This window comes from Mesoplodon densirostris, chromosome 19, assembly GCF_025265405.1.
Source record: "Mesoplodon densirostris isolate mMesDen1 chromosome 19, mMesDen1 primary haplotype, whole genome shotgun sequence".
Lineage (NCBI taxonomy): Eukaryota > Metazoa > Chordata > Mammalia > Artiodactyla > Ziphiidae > Mesoplodon > Mesoplodon densirostris.
Window position 1 is genome coordinate 5,310,626 of NC_082679.1, and position 18,178 is coordinate 5,328,803.

An 18,178-nucleotide genomic window follows, 5' to 3' on the forward strand; every position below is an offset into this window, starting at 1 on the left:
CTGTGTGAAGAGAACTAGAATGTAGATTTTCTGCAAAACTGGAAAAAAGCAATACAAAATTTGTGAAAGCCTGTGTTTCATATTATTCAAAAGCAAGTTTTTCTCTTCAAATACCAGATATTGTACGCAGTGATATTTTGGGCATATTATAGTAATTCTTGAGGATGTTTTAATGCTGGAGGTAAGTTTACAGGCCTTGACTCTTCATCAAGGAGTACTAAGTCTTCTGTCTCACTGCCTCTGTATTTCCTTTTACATATTTTTACCACCATCTTTTTCTTCAGAAATAACTTCCAGGCTTCACTTGATGCAACTGCTTTTGCGTTTTCTTTGCTTTTTCCACAGCCAGTGCCCAAATACACAGGCTTACATCTCAATTCACAAACAATACTTTCTTGAGAGCTCTTATTTTGAGGCAGATGTGCCAGTTGTATTAGCGGGACAAGAGACACATCCAGTGTTGCTTTCAGAGCCTTGATAGCTGCGTTTAGGAGCTCTCCATGATTCATGCTGGGATGGAAGTCACCAACTTCCATGCCACCATTTGTACAGTCTATTGACAGAAGGCTGCTTCTGTTTCCCATCTTCATTGGTTAACTTGCAACAAGAGAATCTGACAGAACTCTCGCTCGACCGCGAAGTACTTTCAGAAAGCAGCTGTGACGTGCTGGTCTGAGAACTACTCTTAGAAGCCAGCTGGGACACACTTGCTACGGAAGTGCTTTTGGAAACCAGAGAGCCACTGGTCTGGGAGCTGTTCTTGGAAGCTAAGTGATGCAGCTACCTGCGAAGTGCCTTTGGAAGTCAGCATAGTGTTTGCTGAGGTGGTGCTTTTGAGGGTTAGTAAAGATGTGCCTGATGAGGAACTGTTTTTAGAAACAGATGACGAAACACTTGCCTCTGAACTAGCTTTGGAAGTTAACCACTTGAAGCTGTCTCTGAACTAGGTTTAGAAGACAACAGTGGCAAGTCTATTTCTGAGCTTCCTGAGGAGCCCAACAAGGGCACCTCAGTCTCTGAGATGCTTTGAGAGGCTGAGACTGAAGAGCCTTCCAGAGCATTCTTTTTTCGGGGATCCACTTTGTTCTCTGGAGATCCGTGGATTGGGTCACATGACTATTCACACTGGATTTCAACAACGAAGAAACAAAGGACACTGAATCATGTTTATCTGGAGCTTCTGGTTCAGAAATTGTTCCAGACCCTACTGTTGTTACCTGAGAGGGAATGCTGCTGCTGCTTTGGCTGGAAACAGATCGCTCTCCATCACTTGTGGAGCTATTCTGACTCAGGGCACCAGAGCTCCATATCATTTCTTTTTAGATTCCGCATATAAGTGATATCATACGATATTTCTTTTTCTGTCTGACTTACTTCAGTTAGTATGACAATCTCTAGGTCCATCCATGTTGCTGCAAATGGCATTAATTCATTCTTTTTAATGGCTGAGTAATATTCCATTGTATGTATGTACCACATCTTCTTTATTTTAATTTTATTTTATTATTTATTTTTGGCCACCTTGGGTCTTTGTTGCTGCACGCGGGCTTTCTCTAGTTGCGGTGAGTGGGGACTACTCTTCATTGCAGTGCGTGGGCTTCTCATTGTGGTGGCTTCTCTTGTTGCGGACATGGGCTCTAGGCGCACGGGCTTCAGTAGTTGTGGCATGTGAGCTCAGTAGTTGTGGCTCGCGGGTTCTAGAGTGCAGCCTCAGTAGTTGTGGCGCATGGGCTTAGTTGCCCCGTGGCATGTGGGATCTTCCTGGACCAGGGCTCGAACCCGTGTCCCCTGCATTGGCAGGCGGATTCTTAACCATTGCGCCACCAGAGAAACCCCGTACCACATCTTCTTTATCCATTATTCTGTTGATAGTTAGGTTGCTTCCATGCCTTGGCTCTTATAAACAGTGCTGCAGTGAACACTAGGGTGCATGTATCCTTTCGGACCATGTTTTTCTCTAGAGATATACCCAGGAGTGGACTTGCAGTGTCATAGGATAGCTCTATTTTTGTTTTTTTTTTAAGGGACCTCCATAGTCTTCTCCATAGTGGCTCTACCAATTTACATTCCCACCAGCAGTTCAGGAGTGTCCCCTTCTCTCCACACCCTCTCCAGCATTTATTGTTTGTGGGTTTTTTGATGGTAGCCATTTTGACTGGTGTGAGGTGATAGCTCATTGTAGTTTTGATTTGCATTTCTTTAATAATTAGTGATGTCGAACGACTTAGCAATTTTTTACTGAAGTATTTTTTTAACATCTTTATTGGAGTATAATTGCTTTACAATGGTGTGTTAGTTTCTGCTTTATAACAAAGTGAATCATCTATACATATACATATATCCCTATGTGACGTATTGTTGATTTACAGTGTTTGGTTAGTTTTGGGTGTACAACAAAATGACTCAATTTTATATACTTTTTCAGATCCTTTCCCCTTATAGGTTATTACAAAATACTGAGTATGGTTCCCTGTGCTATATAGTAGGTCCTTGTTGGTTATCTATTTATACAAAATAGTGCGTATATGTTAATACCAAATCCTAATTTATGCCCCTCCCTTCTGCTTTGGTCACCCCTAACTTTCTTTACTATGTCTGTGGGTCTATTTCTGTTTCATATGTAAGTTCAATTGTATCTTCTTTCCTTCAGTTTCACATATAAGTGATATATTTGTCTTTCTCTGGCTTACTTCACTTAGTATGATAATCTCTAGGTCCATCCATTTTGCTGCAAATGGCATTATTTCATTTGTTTTTATGGCTGAGTAATATTCCATTGTGTGTGTGTATATATATGTATATATATATGTGTGTGTGTGTGTGTGTATATATATATATATATATATATATATATACACACACACACACACACACACATACATACACCACATCTTCTTTATCCATTCATCTGTTAGTGGACATTTAGGTTGCTTACATGTCTTGGGTATTGTAAATAGTGCTGCAGTGAACATTGGGGTGCATGTATCTTTTCGAATTATGGTTTTCTCCAGATATATGCCCTGGAGTGGGTTTGCAGGATCTGAATCTTTCTTATTTAACTCTTTTGTTCTGCCAAAGTTGGATTCAGTTTGTTCTCTTTCTGCTTCATTGAGATGTAAAAAATTCTTGAGTGGAGATCTTTTCCCTTTTTGTTGTAACCATTTAGCCGTGTAGATCTCTCTTTTATTATAGCCTTCAAGTAAAATGAGGCTATTGAAGTGTCATATTGTTACTGTGCTGCTGTTTCCCTCTTTTTTTTTTTTAATTAATTAATTTATTTTTGGCTGTGTTGGGTCTTCGTTGCTGCACGTGGGCTTTCTCTAGTTGCGGCAAGCAGGGGCTTCTCTTCATTGCGGTGCATGGGCTTCTCACTGCGGTGGCTTCTCTTGTTGCGGAGCATGGGCTCTAGGTGTGTGGGCTTCAGTTGTGGCACACAGGCTCAGTAGCGTGGCTTACAGGCTCTAGAGCACAGGCTCAGTAGCTGTGGCTTACAGGCTTAGTTGCTCCGCAGCATGTGGGATATTCCCGGACCAGGGCTCGAACCCGTGTCCCCTGCATTGGCAGGTGGATTCTTAACCACTGTGCCACCAGGGAAGTCCCTGTTTTCCCTTTGATATCTGTTAACGTTTGCTTCATTTGGGGTGAAGCTCTAATGTGTATATATATATATATATATATATATATATATATTTATAACTGTTGTATCTTCTTGGTGTATTGACTCGTTTAAGATTGTATAATATCATTTGTGCCTTCTGTCAGTTTTTGCCTTTGTTTTATGTGATATAATATACTCAGCCCTGCTCTCTTTAGCATGGAATATCTTTTTCCTTTCTTTCACCTTTAGCTTTTCCGTCTCATTTGATGTGTGAATGTTCACATTTCCAGCTGTCTGACACACTCTCTCTGTGTCTCTTACACTTGGTCTTCATTTTTCCTCCTGTTACTTCCTGTAGTGGTCCCTGCTCAGGCACACTGAGCAGTGGTGAAAGGCAGGAGCCCTGGCCAGCCCCCTTCATTTCACTGTAATTACAGAGGATACATATCAAGTGTTTACTTTTCATGATGTTTGGTGAAATGTTCTTGCTTAATAACAATATATTTTTTCTATACGCTTTTCTGTCATGATTTTTAATTCTCCAAGAAGTTTTTAACTTTACCACTGTGATAATTTTCTTAATCTGTGAAAATAGTGTATAACACTAAACTTCTCTAATTTTGTGTCAGTGTTTTATTAGTGGAAAACAAAAAAAGCAATGATAAAAAAAAATTGTCCTGAAATATGTAGAGATAAGTCTTCTCATTCCAGTTGATTTTGTGTTGACGTGTGTGATGGGTGCCATGGATGTGCAAGCCATTCATTTAAATAAAAGGCATGATTTCAAAAGTATATATCTTTTTGCAGTTGAAATTATATCTTCAGTATATTCTGTGGCCTTGGTGGTGGGATGAATTGGGTGATTGGGATTGATATATATACACTAATATGTATAAAATGGATAACTAATTAAAAAAAGACCTATTTAAGTAATAGAAGACATGAAGAGATGAAACAGATTTGAATCCTTGTTTTAATGATTTAAGGTACATATACATAAGCAAGTGTCTGCAATCCAAAGTAAAAGTAATAAATGCCCTAAGCAAGGTATAAATATATATATATATATTCCTTGGCCTTGAATTTTTTCTGCACCATCATGTTAATGGTTTAAATAGTAGTAAGATTACTAACATTTTATGTGTATGTATATGTGCTTGTGTGCCCACATCTATAATGACCTTTCATGCTATTCCATGTCATTCACCTTGGATGTCTTTCAGGCTTTTCTCAGGGATCCCTCTGTCAATGTACTTTTTTTTTTTTTTAAACATCTTTATTGGAGTATAATTGCTTTACAGTGGTGTGTTAGTTTCTGCTTTATAACAAAGTGTCAGTGAACTTTTAATGCTCTCCTTAACTGATTTTTAAGCTTCAATTCCAAGGCTCAACCACCTGAGTTCAGGTGCTTGCTGTGTCACTGCTTAGCTTCTTGACTTGGCTCGAGTTTCTCTTGGTGTCTCTGACACAGTTTTCTGCTCTGTAAGATGGGAACATATCTTTCTCGAATGAGCTGTTATATTGGTAAGAAGTTCGTGCTTGTAAAGTACTTATTTTGAGTAATGTTTTGTCTATAGGAAGTATTCAAACACTTTCAGTCATTGCTGTTTCTATCATTATCATAATTGAAGATTTTGAGTTTTCTTTAAAGCCCTTGTGGACTTTGTCATCTCTGAAGCCACCACTCATAGTGTAACTTATTTAAATATTGACTATCACTCAATGTTTAGAACATAATATCTGACACTTCTGCATAGACAACCCGTTGTTTAGTATTGTTTATATATGTTTTATGGATTCTCCACAAAGATGACAAATCCATATTTATTGGATGATATGAATAATCTCTTATGAAAAGGCATAAGAATTTAAAATAAGGGACACAGTATTTGCTCCAAATACCTTAACACAGATCTTTCAGAACATATACTTGAACCAAATCGATCCTTACCCCTCTCTCACCTTTCCATTTTGTATGAAGATAACTCTTCTCCTGACCCGTTGTTGAAATGTATTTTCATTTCAGGAATGGTTGACCTCCAAGGATGTGGCCATAGAATTCTCTCAGGAGGAATGGGAATGCCTGGACCCTGGTCAGAGGGCCTTGTACAGGGACGTGATGTTGGAGACCTGCAGGAACCTGATCTCTGTGGGTGAGGATAACTTCCCTCTAGAAGTTGAGATCTCCCCTTGGGTGTTTTGCATTTTTCCCTGTGTGCTTCTTGGGAGGCCCTGTTTTCGTCATATGATCTGAAAGCCCTGTTGACACAGACATAATGCAGCATCACGAGTTTAAACTGAACCTTTCTTCAGACGATCTGCCTGTTTCACGTTACATTAGGGGTTGTTCAAGAGCTTAATTATGTATAAAGCTCAATGGCACACTTTTAACAGATATCCAATTTCTTGTCTTCTGCCCTGTGGCTTTGACTGACTATTTCTTGGAAGAGTGTTAGATATATGTATTACACTGTTCCCGATACATTTAGAAGGAGGAGGTGGATGAATTTGTGAAATATTTTTCCTGACCCACCTGTAATGTCCTCACTCCTCAGCTGAACAAAGAGCTGTGGTTTTGGAAAAAACACAGCACTTCACATTTCTTTATTCTGATAAGCAGAAATTTCTTTTTCTGATCTGAACATTATCTCCATTTTTGGAGCAAGAGGAAGAGCCCAGGACTCTGGTGAATGGTGTGAAAATAGCAAAAAAACCAAATGGGTGGGAATGTATTAAAAGTGTGAACACAGGTGGGCTCTCAGGGCAGAGAGGAAGCCACAACATTAATAGTGTTTGGGAAACTCTTCTCATGGTGGAGAGTGCTTTGGGAAAACTGAAGTTTCTTTATTAAACTCTCAGAGGAGACTTTTCTTCTACCCGAGTTATCACTCCATCCTTCCAAATGTAAAATGCATTCTTTCACCCTCCAGTGATGCTGCAGCTCCTACAGAGACAAAGGCAAGGTCTTTATCAAGATCCACAACACTCCCCATCTGGCTGCTGTGAACTGGCTGTTGCTTGACTTTGAGGAGCATGAGGCGGGCTGTGTTATTGGGTTGTCTTGCACCCTCTTCTCTCTTTATGGACCTGATTCTATTGGATGCTCAGTTTTTAGTCCATATAGATCAAAGCTGATGCCTCCAGTGTCTAACCCCTGGACCCTGTCCTGGTTTCATGTCTGTTGTATTTGGAAGATATAATCAGAAGATGGAAAATACCGGCTGCTATTTAATTTTTATTAATTAAAAAAAATTTTTAATTATTATTATTATTTATTTATTTATTTATTATTTTTTTGGCTGCGTTGGGTCTTCGTCGCTGTGTGGGGGCTTTCTCTAGTTGTGGCAAGTGGGGGCTACTCTCTTGTGGTGCGTGGGCTTCTCATTGCGGTGGCTTCTCTCGTTATGGAGCACGGGCTCTAGGTGCATGGGCTTCAGTAGCTGTGGCATGTGGCCTCAGTAGTTGTGGCGCATGGACTTAGTTGCTCCACGGCATGTGGAATCTTCCTGGCCCAGGGCTTGAACCTGTGTCCCCTGCATTGGCAGGCGGATTCTTAACCACTCTGCCACCAGGGAAGTCCCTGCTATTTGGTTTTACCTGGCACCTCAGAATGTGTATGGAGCTATCTCAGTCCCTATCTTCCTGTTTAGGCATGTCAGCCATTTCTTCTGTTCTGCTGTTGCCACACATTTCAGTGGTGTGTGGAATAGCCAGGTGCATTGGATCTTCTGTGATTGTTACTTAGGAAAACTGTAAGGACAGTGGACAGAGAGATACTCTTTTTTTTTTTTTTTTTTTTTTTTTTTTGGTGGTATGCAGGCCTCTCACTGTTGTGGCCTCTCCCGTTGCGGAGCACAGGCTCCAGACGCGCAGGCTCAGTGGCCATGGCTCACGGGCCCAGCCGCTCCGCGGCATGTGGGATCTTCCTGGACCGGGGCACGAACCTGTATCCCCTGCATTGGCAGGCGGACTCTCAACCACTGCGCCACCAGGGAAGCCCGAGATCCTCTTTTTGATCCTAAATCCAGCAAGGGGAACATACATGAATCTTTCAGGCTCTTAGCTTGGCATCCCTGGGTCGAGCAAATGGTCCCATCTCAAGATCTTATAATAACCGACTCCCATATCTTGTCTTTTTTCGCTCCTGTACTGCTCTATCTAGTCTGGGAATGTAGACTCTTCCTGACTTTACTTTCTCCTTAGTTTGTGTAAGTTTTCCTCTTAAACTTGATCTTGAAGTATGTAGTCCTAGAGTCTGAAATTGTATCCAGTTTCTTTGCTGTGGTAATCCACCTATGTTTAATGGGCAGCTTCTAGTGGACTGTAGAGTGGGTTTACTGGGTAACAGAAAATTTTTGAAGGAGAATACATTCCCTCATACGCTGTAATATTTTCCCATTACATACAAAATCACCGCTTGAAGCTATTTAGTAGAGTGGTCAGCATGTTCTGAGATACAAGACAGAAAGTGTCTGAAGACCTTGACCTATAAGTCTTTCCAGTTTCTTTTTCTAGCTTTGACCAATGTCACAAAAGCCTGTGTGAAGGGCACTGTGACAGTGTTGTTCACATGTACTAATGTCCATCCCCTTTGAGCCTCAGTGAGTGGTATAGCAGTTTCTCCGAGCAACAGTGCTGTCCAAGTTCACATCCTCATATTTGTGAGGCTGCTGACCGCACTGTTGTTCCTGCCGTGCCACCCGCTCCATCACCTGTGTGCCAGTGTTCTTTCTGCCTTCACACGTAATTTTGAAGCAACTTAATGAGAGACCTTATGAAGTAGAGTGATACCTTCAGTGATAAACCATCATTTGTTTTATTCAAGGCACTGCAACTTTCATTTTGTATATGTTTATGCATTATAAATGACTGTCTTTTATTTTTATCATTAGGTTTCTGTTTTTTGTTTCTCTTCGTTTTTGTTTTTTATTTGCAATGTGTGGGATGGTTGGTTTAGAAAGCCTCCCACCCCATGGTGCAGTAAGGGATCAGTTCCTTTTACAGTTCTTTATGTAGTCTTTTTTTTTTTTAATTTATTTATTTTTGGCTGCGTTGGGTCTTCATTGCTGTGCACGGGCTTTCTCTAGTTGCGGTGAGTGGGGGCTACTCTTCATTGCGGTGTGCAGGCTTCTCATTGCAGTGGCTTCTCTTGTTGCAGAGCATGGGCTCTAGGCATACGGGCTTCAGTAGTTGTGGCGCATGGGCTTAGTTGCTCCGTGGCATGTGGGATCTTAGTTCCTGGACCAGGGCTCGAACTGGCGTCCCCTACATTGGCAGGCGGATTCTTTTTTTTTTTGCAGTACGTGGGCCTCTCACTGTTGTGGCCTCTCCCGCTGCGGAGCACAGGCTCCGGATGCGCAGGCCCAGCGGCCATGGCTCTCGGGCCCAGCCGCTCCGCTGGGATCTTCCTGGACCGGGGCACGAACCCGTGTCCCCTGCATCGGCACGTGGACTCTCAACCACTGCGCCACCAGGGAAGCCCGGCAGGTGGATTCTTAACCACTGTGCCACAAGGGAAGTCCCAAGATCACTTATCAAAGAAAAATATGTTATTTTTGGTTGAGAACAAATTCTAAATGGAGAATATAGGGTGTCAGTTGTCAGGTTGGAAGTACCACAAATCTTATTTTCTCTGCAAGATACTTTGGCTCTGAATGTCACTACATCACTGGAAAATGGCAGGATAGCTTCCAGGCATTTGGCAATGTAGAGTCTCTCCTTGTCACAAACCATAGTTGGAATTTTGGGGTCTTTCTTTCTTTAAAAAAAAAAATTATTTATTAAATAAATATTCTTGATGTTAAACTATTATTGAATATATGACTTACAAATATTTTGTATTGTACCATACATTGTTTTTTTACTCTGCTGAGTATGGTTTAGTGCACAGTAGTTAATAGTTATGATGTAGTCCAATTTATCTGTTCTTAGTTTGTTGGCCTGAGCTTTTGCTGTTATATCTGATAAATCATTGTAAATCCAATGTTAAGAATCTTTTTTTGTAAATTTACTTATAGGAGTTTTATTCACTAGGGACTTAGGTTTAGATCTTTGAAGATTTTGAATTAATACAATAAAGGTCCAACTAAATTCTTCTGCATGTGAATATCCAGTTTTCTCAACACCTTTTGTTCCATAGACTGCCCTTCCCCCATTACGTGGTCTTGACAACCTTGCGGAACATCATTTGACCTTATACACGAAAGTTTTTTTCTGAATCTCTTGTGTTCCACAGGTCTGTCTGTCTTTATGCCAATACCATACTGCTTTGATTAGTGTAGCTTTGGAAAAAGTTTTGAAATAAAGAAATGTGAATTGTCTGACTTTGTTTTCAAGCTTGTTTTTTTGCTATTCATTGTCTCCTGAAATTCCACAGGAATTGTAGGATTGATTCATCTGTTTCTTCAGCAAAGCAGTATTGGGATTTGGGATTACACTAGGGATTATTTTGAATATCCTGATAACTTTGGCTAGTATTGACATCTTGACAATATCAACTTCAAATCCATGAACTTGGGGTATCTTTGGATTTATTTGTGTCTTCTCTAATATGTTTCAGAAGTCTTTATTTTGCAGTAGTTACAAATCCTTCCCTTCTTGTATAATGTTATGTTTAACTATTCTTTTTTTTTTAATTCTATTATAAATTGAATTGCTTTGATTGTTCATTTTTAATGTTTAGAAACCCAGTTGGTTTTCGCATGTTGATGTTGTATCTAGTAATTTTTTTGAAGTCTTTCATTATTTCTATAAGGTTTTTTTTACTTATTAATGTTGCAGAATGCCTGTTATGGGTATGTCATTTTGTAGAAGATATTTAGAAAAATGTTTTGTTTTCATAAAATCTGTTCTGTTGAATTCTTTTTTCTCTATGGTATATATGTTTTATAATTCTAAACAGCGACATATTATTAGATAAGCTTGTTTTGGATTTTATAGCATTACAGTATATTGTGTGTTCGTTAACATTTATTTATGTACACCAGGTATGCAGAATATATCTATAGTATAATGTATTTTTCTCAGAGACAACAGTATGTTTACTGTTAATTGGTACGTGCTTTGGAGTCATGGTGGAAAAATCGCGTTCTTTTGAGAGCTGACGTCAGTTTTTCCTGTATGAGTGTTTTTGTCATAGAGGGTTTGCGAGTAGTCTCCTCTAAAATCAATTTGAATTATATTTTATAACTTGTTTTAGTAAACAATTCTGTTGCTTTAGTGTTTCTAATAATTTTAAGATCATAGTTGGGAAATTTCAAAATTTTTTTAAAAAATGAAAAAAAATTTAAAAAAGACATAGTTGGGAAGTTTTACAACTGTGTTTGGTATAAATATTACTTTTGGTGTAATATCATATATTCAACCTGAAACAGTTAATTTTGAATTTATCCCTGTGGCTATTTATGTCTTGTAGATATCTGTCCAATACATGTGGTCAAGCAATTACAACCCAAAGGGAACAGTGATCCAGGAGAAGTATTTCAAAGAGTGATCTTGGGACGATCTAAAAGTCGTGAAATCAAACATTTTTCCCTCCCGGAAATCCAGAAATATATGTATGACTTTGAGTGTCATTGGAGAGATGATGAAAGAAATTACAAAGGAATGCCTATAACCCATAATGGAAATCTCACTGATAGAAGAGATCCGCATGGTAGAAGGGATGCAGGAATCAAGCCCATTGGAAATAGGCTTGGATTAAACTTTCAGGGTAAACTGCAGGTATTTCAAACTGACGGGTTAATTTCTGAATGTAATGAAGTTGAGAGGTCCATCAACAATAGTTTCTCATTTTCACCACTTCAAAGAATTCCTCCTCGTGTCCAAAGTAATGTTTCTAATGTATATGGGAATGATGTTATGCATCCTTTAGTACTGACACGAGATCAGAAAACACACAGGGAACGAGATTTTAAATGTACTGAGTGTGGGAAAACCTTTAGTCATGGCTCAATTGTCAGGAATCATCAGATAATCTATTCAGAAGAGATATTACATAAATGTGATGTATGTGTCAAGGGCTTTAGTACAAATTCACACCTTGCAGTTCATGAGAGCATTCATATGGGAAAGAAACCTTACAAGTGTAGTGAGTGCAGCAAGGTATTCAGTCAAAAAACAACCCTTGCAAATCATCAGAGAATTCATACTGGGGAGAAACCTTTCAAATGTAATGAGTGTGGCAAAACCTTTAATCGCTACTCAAACCTCAGTAGACATAAGATAATTCATACAGGAAAGAAATTATATAAATGTGATGTATGTGGCAGTGTCTTTAGTCGAAAATCAAACCTTGCAGATCATCAGAGAGTTCATACTGGAGAGAAACCTTATAAATGTAATGAGTGTGGCAAGCTGTTTAGTTACAGTTCACACCTTTCAACTCATCAGAGAATTCATACTGGAGAAAAACCTTACAAGTGTAACGAGTGCGGCAAGGTCTTTAGTGAAAAGGCAACTCTTGCAAAGCATCAGAGAATTCATACTGGAGAGAAACCTTACACATGTAATGAGTGTAGAAAGGCCTTTAGTCAAAAAGCACATCTTCAACTTCATTGGAGAGTTCATACCGGAGAGAAACCTTTCAAATGTGATGAGTGTGGCAAGGTCTTCAGTCGAAATTCACACCTTACAAGTCATCAGAGAGTACATATTGTAGAGAGACCTTTCAAATGTTTTGAGTGTGGAAGAGCCTTTACTGAGGTCTCCACCCTCACTAAACATCAGAAAATCCATACCTGAGAGAAATTGTGTAAGTGTGGTATATGTGGGAAGGTCTTTAAATCTCAAAGTAGAAAAGAAACTATACAAATATCACGAGTGTGGCAAAGCTTTTATGTGTGTCAGCCTCACTTATGATCAGATAATTCATACTGGAGTGTTATATTACAAATGCAATGAGTCTCTCAAAGTGTTTAGTCAAAGTGCTTACCTTATGATCCATGACAGAATTCATATTGGAAGGAACTTTGAGAAGTGCAATGAGTGTGGTAAGTTCTTAAGTGTGCTTTCAGGCCTAACTTGCCATCAGCTGATGTATACAGGTGAGAGCCCTTAAAAATATAATGAAGGTTGTAATGCTTTTAGCAGCTGTTCACATCTTAGGCTTCCTGAGAATATTCATACTGGATAGAGCCCGGGTACATGTATTTAATGTGGTCAGGCTGTTGATAATGCATTCTGGAAAGAATCCTCACCAGTGCCATGAATGTGAGAAATCTGTTCTCATGGCTCACATCACACCAATAATCAGGTAGTCTGCCCTGGACAGAATGTTACAAATGTACTGAATTTTTCAAAGCTTTTAGGTTGTGCCTTAAACTCAGGGATCGTCAAATACTTCATTCTTTAAAATGCAATGAATATGTCAAAATTTAATATATTGCTTACTCGTACTTAAATACCAGAATATTTATCGTGGAGAGAAACCGCACGAATGTAATGTGTTTGGCAGGGATTTTACCCAAACATCACAGTATGTTTTACCCAGCATACTGGAGCGATAACTCCCAAACGCAATGGGTGTGGCAAAACCTTTACGTTGAGTTCACGTATTAGGGAGCAGCAGAGAGTCCATGTTGAAGAGAAGCCATGGAAATGCGAATCGAGGCTTTATTCAGGCCTCCCCATGCACTGGACTTTAGAATACACATAGAATACACATCTTTAAGAGAAACCACACAAAACAGTGTGCGTGCTAAGGGTTGTAACTGAAGAACAAAACTGTGGAACACAGGATTTATGTTGGAGAACAGGATTTCAAATGTTATGAATGTTGTAAATACGGATACATCCAGTAAGTCTGGTGTCGTGAGAGAATTCATACAGGTTATAAAGTGTATACGTGGAAACTTCATGAATCAGTGCATTCTCAGCGTTTAACAAAAAAACTCATGTTTGGGGGAATTCTTACAAATGTAATGAATTTGTTGAGTTTTTTCAGCAGTTTTTTCAACAGACCACACATCAGAGAATGCATACTCAGAATAAACAAGTCTTTAGTTCTCTGAGGTTAACCTGAGATATTATATACTGCAGAATCATTACAAGTCACAGTGTGTTAAAAGATGATGTGTATGTGAGAGGGAGAAGGGCATGTGTTGAAATGGCCTGTTGTCTTCAGTGTATAAATAGTTATTCGGGTTTTCTTGAAAAGGCTACATTCATATTTACGCCTTTCAAGCTGGAGTTTGAAGTAACACGGAAGAACAAATCTGAGTCCATATCGGACCTATTTCTTTTACTTTAACCTTTGTATTCTGTTGCTTTCGGTAGAAGTGAATCAGTAAAGGGATGTTGCCTGTAAGCTTAAATTATACATCATGGGCCATCTCTGGGAACCCTGACTTCCTTGTAATGAGCATTAAAGTAAAATACCTTTTTTAGCTCCCAGGAAACATCCTGACCAGGCCCTGCTGTGAATGGCTTCAGGAAGGAAGAAATTAACACAACCCCTCTGCAATGTCAACAAAAAATCAGTCAGTCAAGGGGGCCTCTCACTGCTGTGGCCTCTCCGGTTGCGGAGCACAGGCTCCGGACGCTCAGGCTTAGTGGCCATGGCTCACGGGCCCAGCCGCTCCACGGCATGTGGGATCCTCCTGGACCGGGGCACGAACCCGTGTCCCCTGCATCGTCAGGCGGACCCTCAACCACTGCACCACCAGGGAAGCCCAGAAATGGAAAATTTTATTCAAGCCAAATTTGCGGATGATAATCTGGGAAGAGTGTCTGAGAAAGCTCAGAACAGAACTATTCTGCCCATTAGAAATCAAGGCACAGGGCTTCTCTGGTGGTGCAGTGGTTAAGAATCCGCCTGCCAATGCAGGGGACACGGGTTCAAGCCCTGGTCCAGGAAGATACCACATGCCGCGGAGCAACTAAGCCCGTGGGCCACAACTACTGAGCCTGTGAGCCACAACTACTGAGCTCGTATGCCAGAACTACTGAAGCCCACGCACTGCAACAAGAGAAGCCACTGCATTGAGAAGCCCACGCACCTCAATGGAGACCCAGTGCAGCCAAAAATAAAAAATTAAAAAAAAAAATCAAGGCACAGTTATATAAGTTTTCTAAGACAGAGAGCGGTACAACACATGACATATTATTGACAGTTTACATAATCCAGATCTAAGTATCATCGCAGTGGGTCATGTGACCCTTACAAGATCAGGAAGGAATGCTATCTTTTAAGGAGTTTTCCTGTTGATGCTAGGAGAATGTTGCTCTTTATGGTTGAGTATGTATTCATCAGGTTTGCTTGATGCATAATGCAAATACACAGTTCACAGTGGGAGGAGAGAGGAGGCCAAAGGGCCAAGAGGAGTTAATGTTTAAATATTCCTGTCTTGCCGTAATAGTTGAATTTTATTTCACAGGAGTCTGACCTGAACCAGGACTTTACTCCCTCTCCTTTTACTATAAAGAGCCTGATTTCTAACTCAGGACATGTGATTCTTTGCATTGCTAGTCCCCCATTTTCTCGGTCTGCTGGCTTTCAGAATAACGTCACTATTCCTTGCCCCCAAAAGTAGTCTCTCTATTTTTTGGCCTGTTCAGTGAGCTGAGCCGTAAGAGCTTGGCCTTGGTAGATAATCTTATCTCTTCATTACAGGCCTTTGTTGATGGTCTCTGGGAAGAATCAATAACATGAGGGGGCCAACTTCATTAGGTGTGGTTCATGCACATCCATGTTCCCTGGAAAAACATGAATCCTGAATTATCAAATTCAATACCATGTGGATTAGCAACAGGGAGGGGCAGAGAATAGTGTAAAACTGTGACCTGACTCATCATGGGTATGTTCAGGGTGCCCTTCCATAGATAAGCCAGTGTGGGTATAGTGCAGAATGCTCTACCAGCTGACCGTGAACAAAGCAGGAAAGACATGCAGGGACTGGGCTTTTTGTGGGAGGATAGTGACAGGTTATTAGGGACTGATTATGTGGTAGGAACAATGCACAAGAAAACTTAATCACTTTATCCGTTGCACGAGCGTATGTATTGTCTACATCTCTGACCAAGAAAGAAATTGTCTGATTTTTGGATATTGAAGAGAGCAGTTATCTTCAGAGTAAAATTTAATCAGAAGCACCAGAAGTATGTTTATGATTCACATTTTAATTGCTTCCATTACATTTTGCTACTGTTTTATTGAGAATGTACCATAAGTCTGCTGTTTTAAGTAATAAAATTTAATCATCTTTTAAATCCTGGATGCATTATGTTCTTTTTACCAATACAGTTTTATCCTGCCTCAGTACTTTATAACAGAATCTAGGAGTGCACCATTAGGTTCTCAGTGTTGAAAGAATCTATAACAATTTCTTCCCAATATGGGATCAAATAACATACAAGTTGGAGATTATAAACTCATAAATTGTACTTGAGTTATTCTCTCCACTCTGTTGCAGAGTATTCAGATGGCTGTAGTGCAAATAGCATAGCAGTGAATTTCATACTCTGACTTCCATTAATGTACAAAAATTGAATCAAATAAATTTAAAGATCTAATTGGCTTTATTGAATGATTCATGCATTGGGCAGCATCCTATCTAGTAAATAAAGAGGTGCTCCAAGGAGCTGTACAAATTGGAAAAGCCCATGATGTTGAGCATCTTTTCATGTGCTTTTTGAATGTGTATTATAGATATTTGGTTTGTGGTTACTATGAAGTTTTTATGTGGATATGGGACTCTTTGCACTTCCTGGACTTGCGTGATTTCCACGCTCTGTCTTCCAGCTCACTGATCCATTCTTCTGCCTCTATGTAGTCTACTGTTGATTCCTTCTAGTTTTTTTTTTTCTTTACATTTCAGTTGTTGTATTCTTCAGTTCTGTTGGATTGTTATACTTTCTAAGTCTTTGTTAAAAACTTTTCATTTTTTGCTCTGTGCATCCATTCTCCTTCTGACGTCTTTGATCACCTTTATGGTCATTACTTGGAGCTCTTCCTTTGGTAGATTGCATGTCTTCATGTAACTAAGTTCTTCTGGGGTTTTATCTTCTTCCTTTATCTGAACCATAATCCTCTGTCGCCTCATTCTGTCTAAACTGCTATTTGTTTTTCTATGTATGTGGTAGGTTAGCTGCGCGTCTCATCCTTGGAGAGATGAGAAAGTGTCTCCCGCTTTGGGAGACATCCTTTGTGTCCCAACAGTGCACTCCCCTCTTGTAAGCCAAGGGTCAGGGGCCAGCTGGTCCCAGGGTTGTGTCTGGCCTGTGTTTGCAGGTTCTGTCTGTAGACTGCAGGACTCCAGTTGTTTTGCTTCTCGCGTGTGCCCCATGGTGGGTGAGGCTGGTCTCGAGGCTTGTGCCTGCCCACTGGTGTGTGGAGCTGGGTCTTGGCCCTCTGGTGGGCAGGGCCAGGTGTAGATGCATGTGTAGAGATGGCTGTGGGCTCAGGATTTCTTTAGGCAACTGGTCAGCTATGGTTGGGGCTGTGTCCCCACCCAGTTTCTTGTTTAGCCTGAGCAGTCCCAGCACAGGAGCCTACAGGCTGTTGGATGGTGCTGCGTCTTGGTGCTGACATGTCAGCCTCCTGGAGAGGTCATGCAGATGAATGCTTCCCGAGATGTCTGCCACCAGTGTTTATGTCCCCAGTGTGAGCCACAGACGCCTCCCCAGTAGACCATGTAAGACCAGCAGATAGGTCTGGCCCATGCTTCTATTCTATTACTGCTTTTGCCTTTTGTCTCTGTATGTGGGCCTTTGAAGAGTGAGATATTGGGCTTCCCTGGTGGCCCAGTGGTTAAGAATCCACCTGCCAATGCAAGGGACACGGGTTCAAGCCCTGGTCTGGGAAGATCCCACATGCCGTGGAGCACTTAAGCCCATGCACCACAATTACTGAGCCTGAGAGCCTGCGAGCCACAACTACTGAGCCTGCATGCCACAACTACTGAAGCCCGTGCACCTAGAGCCTGTGCTGTGCAACAAGAGAAGCCACAGCAATGAGAAGTCCGTGCACTGCCACGGAAACCCAATGCAGCCAAAAATAAATAAATAATTTTTTTTTTTTTTTAAAGTGAGGTATTGGGCTTCCCTGGTGGCGCAGTGGTTGGCAGTCCACCTGCTGATGCAGGGGACACGGGTTCGTGCCCCGGTCCGGGAAGATTCCACATGCCGCAGAGCAGCTGGGCCCGTGAGCCATGGCTGCTGAGCCTGCGCATCCGGAGCCTGTGCTCCACAACGGGAGAGGCCGCGACAGTGAGAGGCCAGCGTACCGCAAAAAAAAAAAACAAAAAACAAACAAGGTGTCTGTGAGGGAGTGAGTCGCGGGTTCCCACAGGACTTTGTGGGAGGGGTGAAGGGTCCAGCTGAGGTCCTTTGCAGACTAGATGGGATCTGGGAAGCCAAGCTGGAAAGGTCACCTCCCTTTCCTCTCACACCCCACCTTAGTGCCACCCCCCAGCTCCCTGCAGCCCTTGGTATCCATTGGATTAACCTCCACGGGTGTCCCAGTCCTCACCTTGGTGTCCACCTGGCCTGGGCCCTTAGGTCTCTGTTGGTGCTGGCCCTGTGAGTTAGGCCATTTCCAGGGAAAGTTGAGGGAGCTGGCTTGCTGCAGGGGCATGGGGTTGT

General features: G+C 41.0%; 1 protein-coding gene and 1 pseudogene across 1 annotated transcript in view; one reads left to right on the forward strand and one right to left on the reverse strand.

Annotated features, from left to right (window-relative positions):
• LOC132480792 (zinc finger protein 160-like) overlaps positions 1-18,178 on the forward strand; it is a 138,481-nt gene that overhangs the window by 68,429 nt on the left and 51,874 nt on the right. The gene's annotated exons all lie outside the window — the stretch shown is intronic.
• Positions 147-1,313, reverse strand: LOC132480512 (CDKN2A-interacting protein-like; annotated as a pseudogene).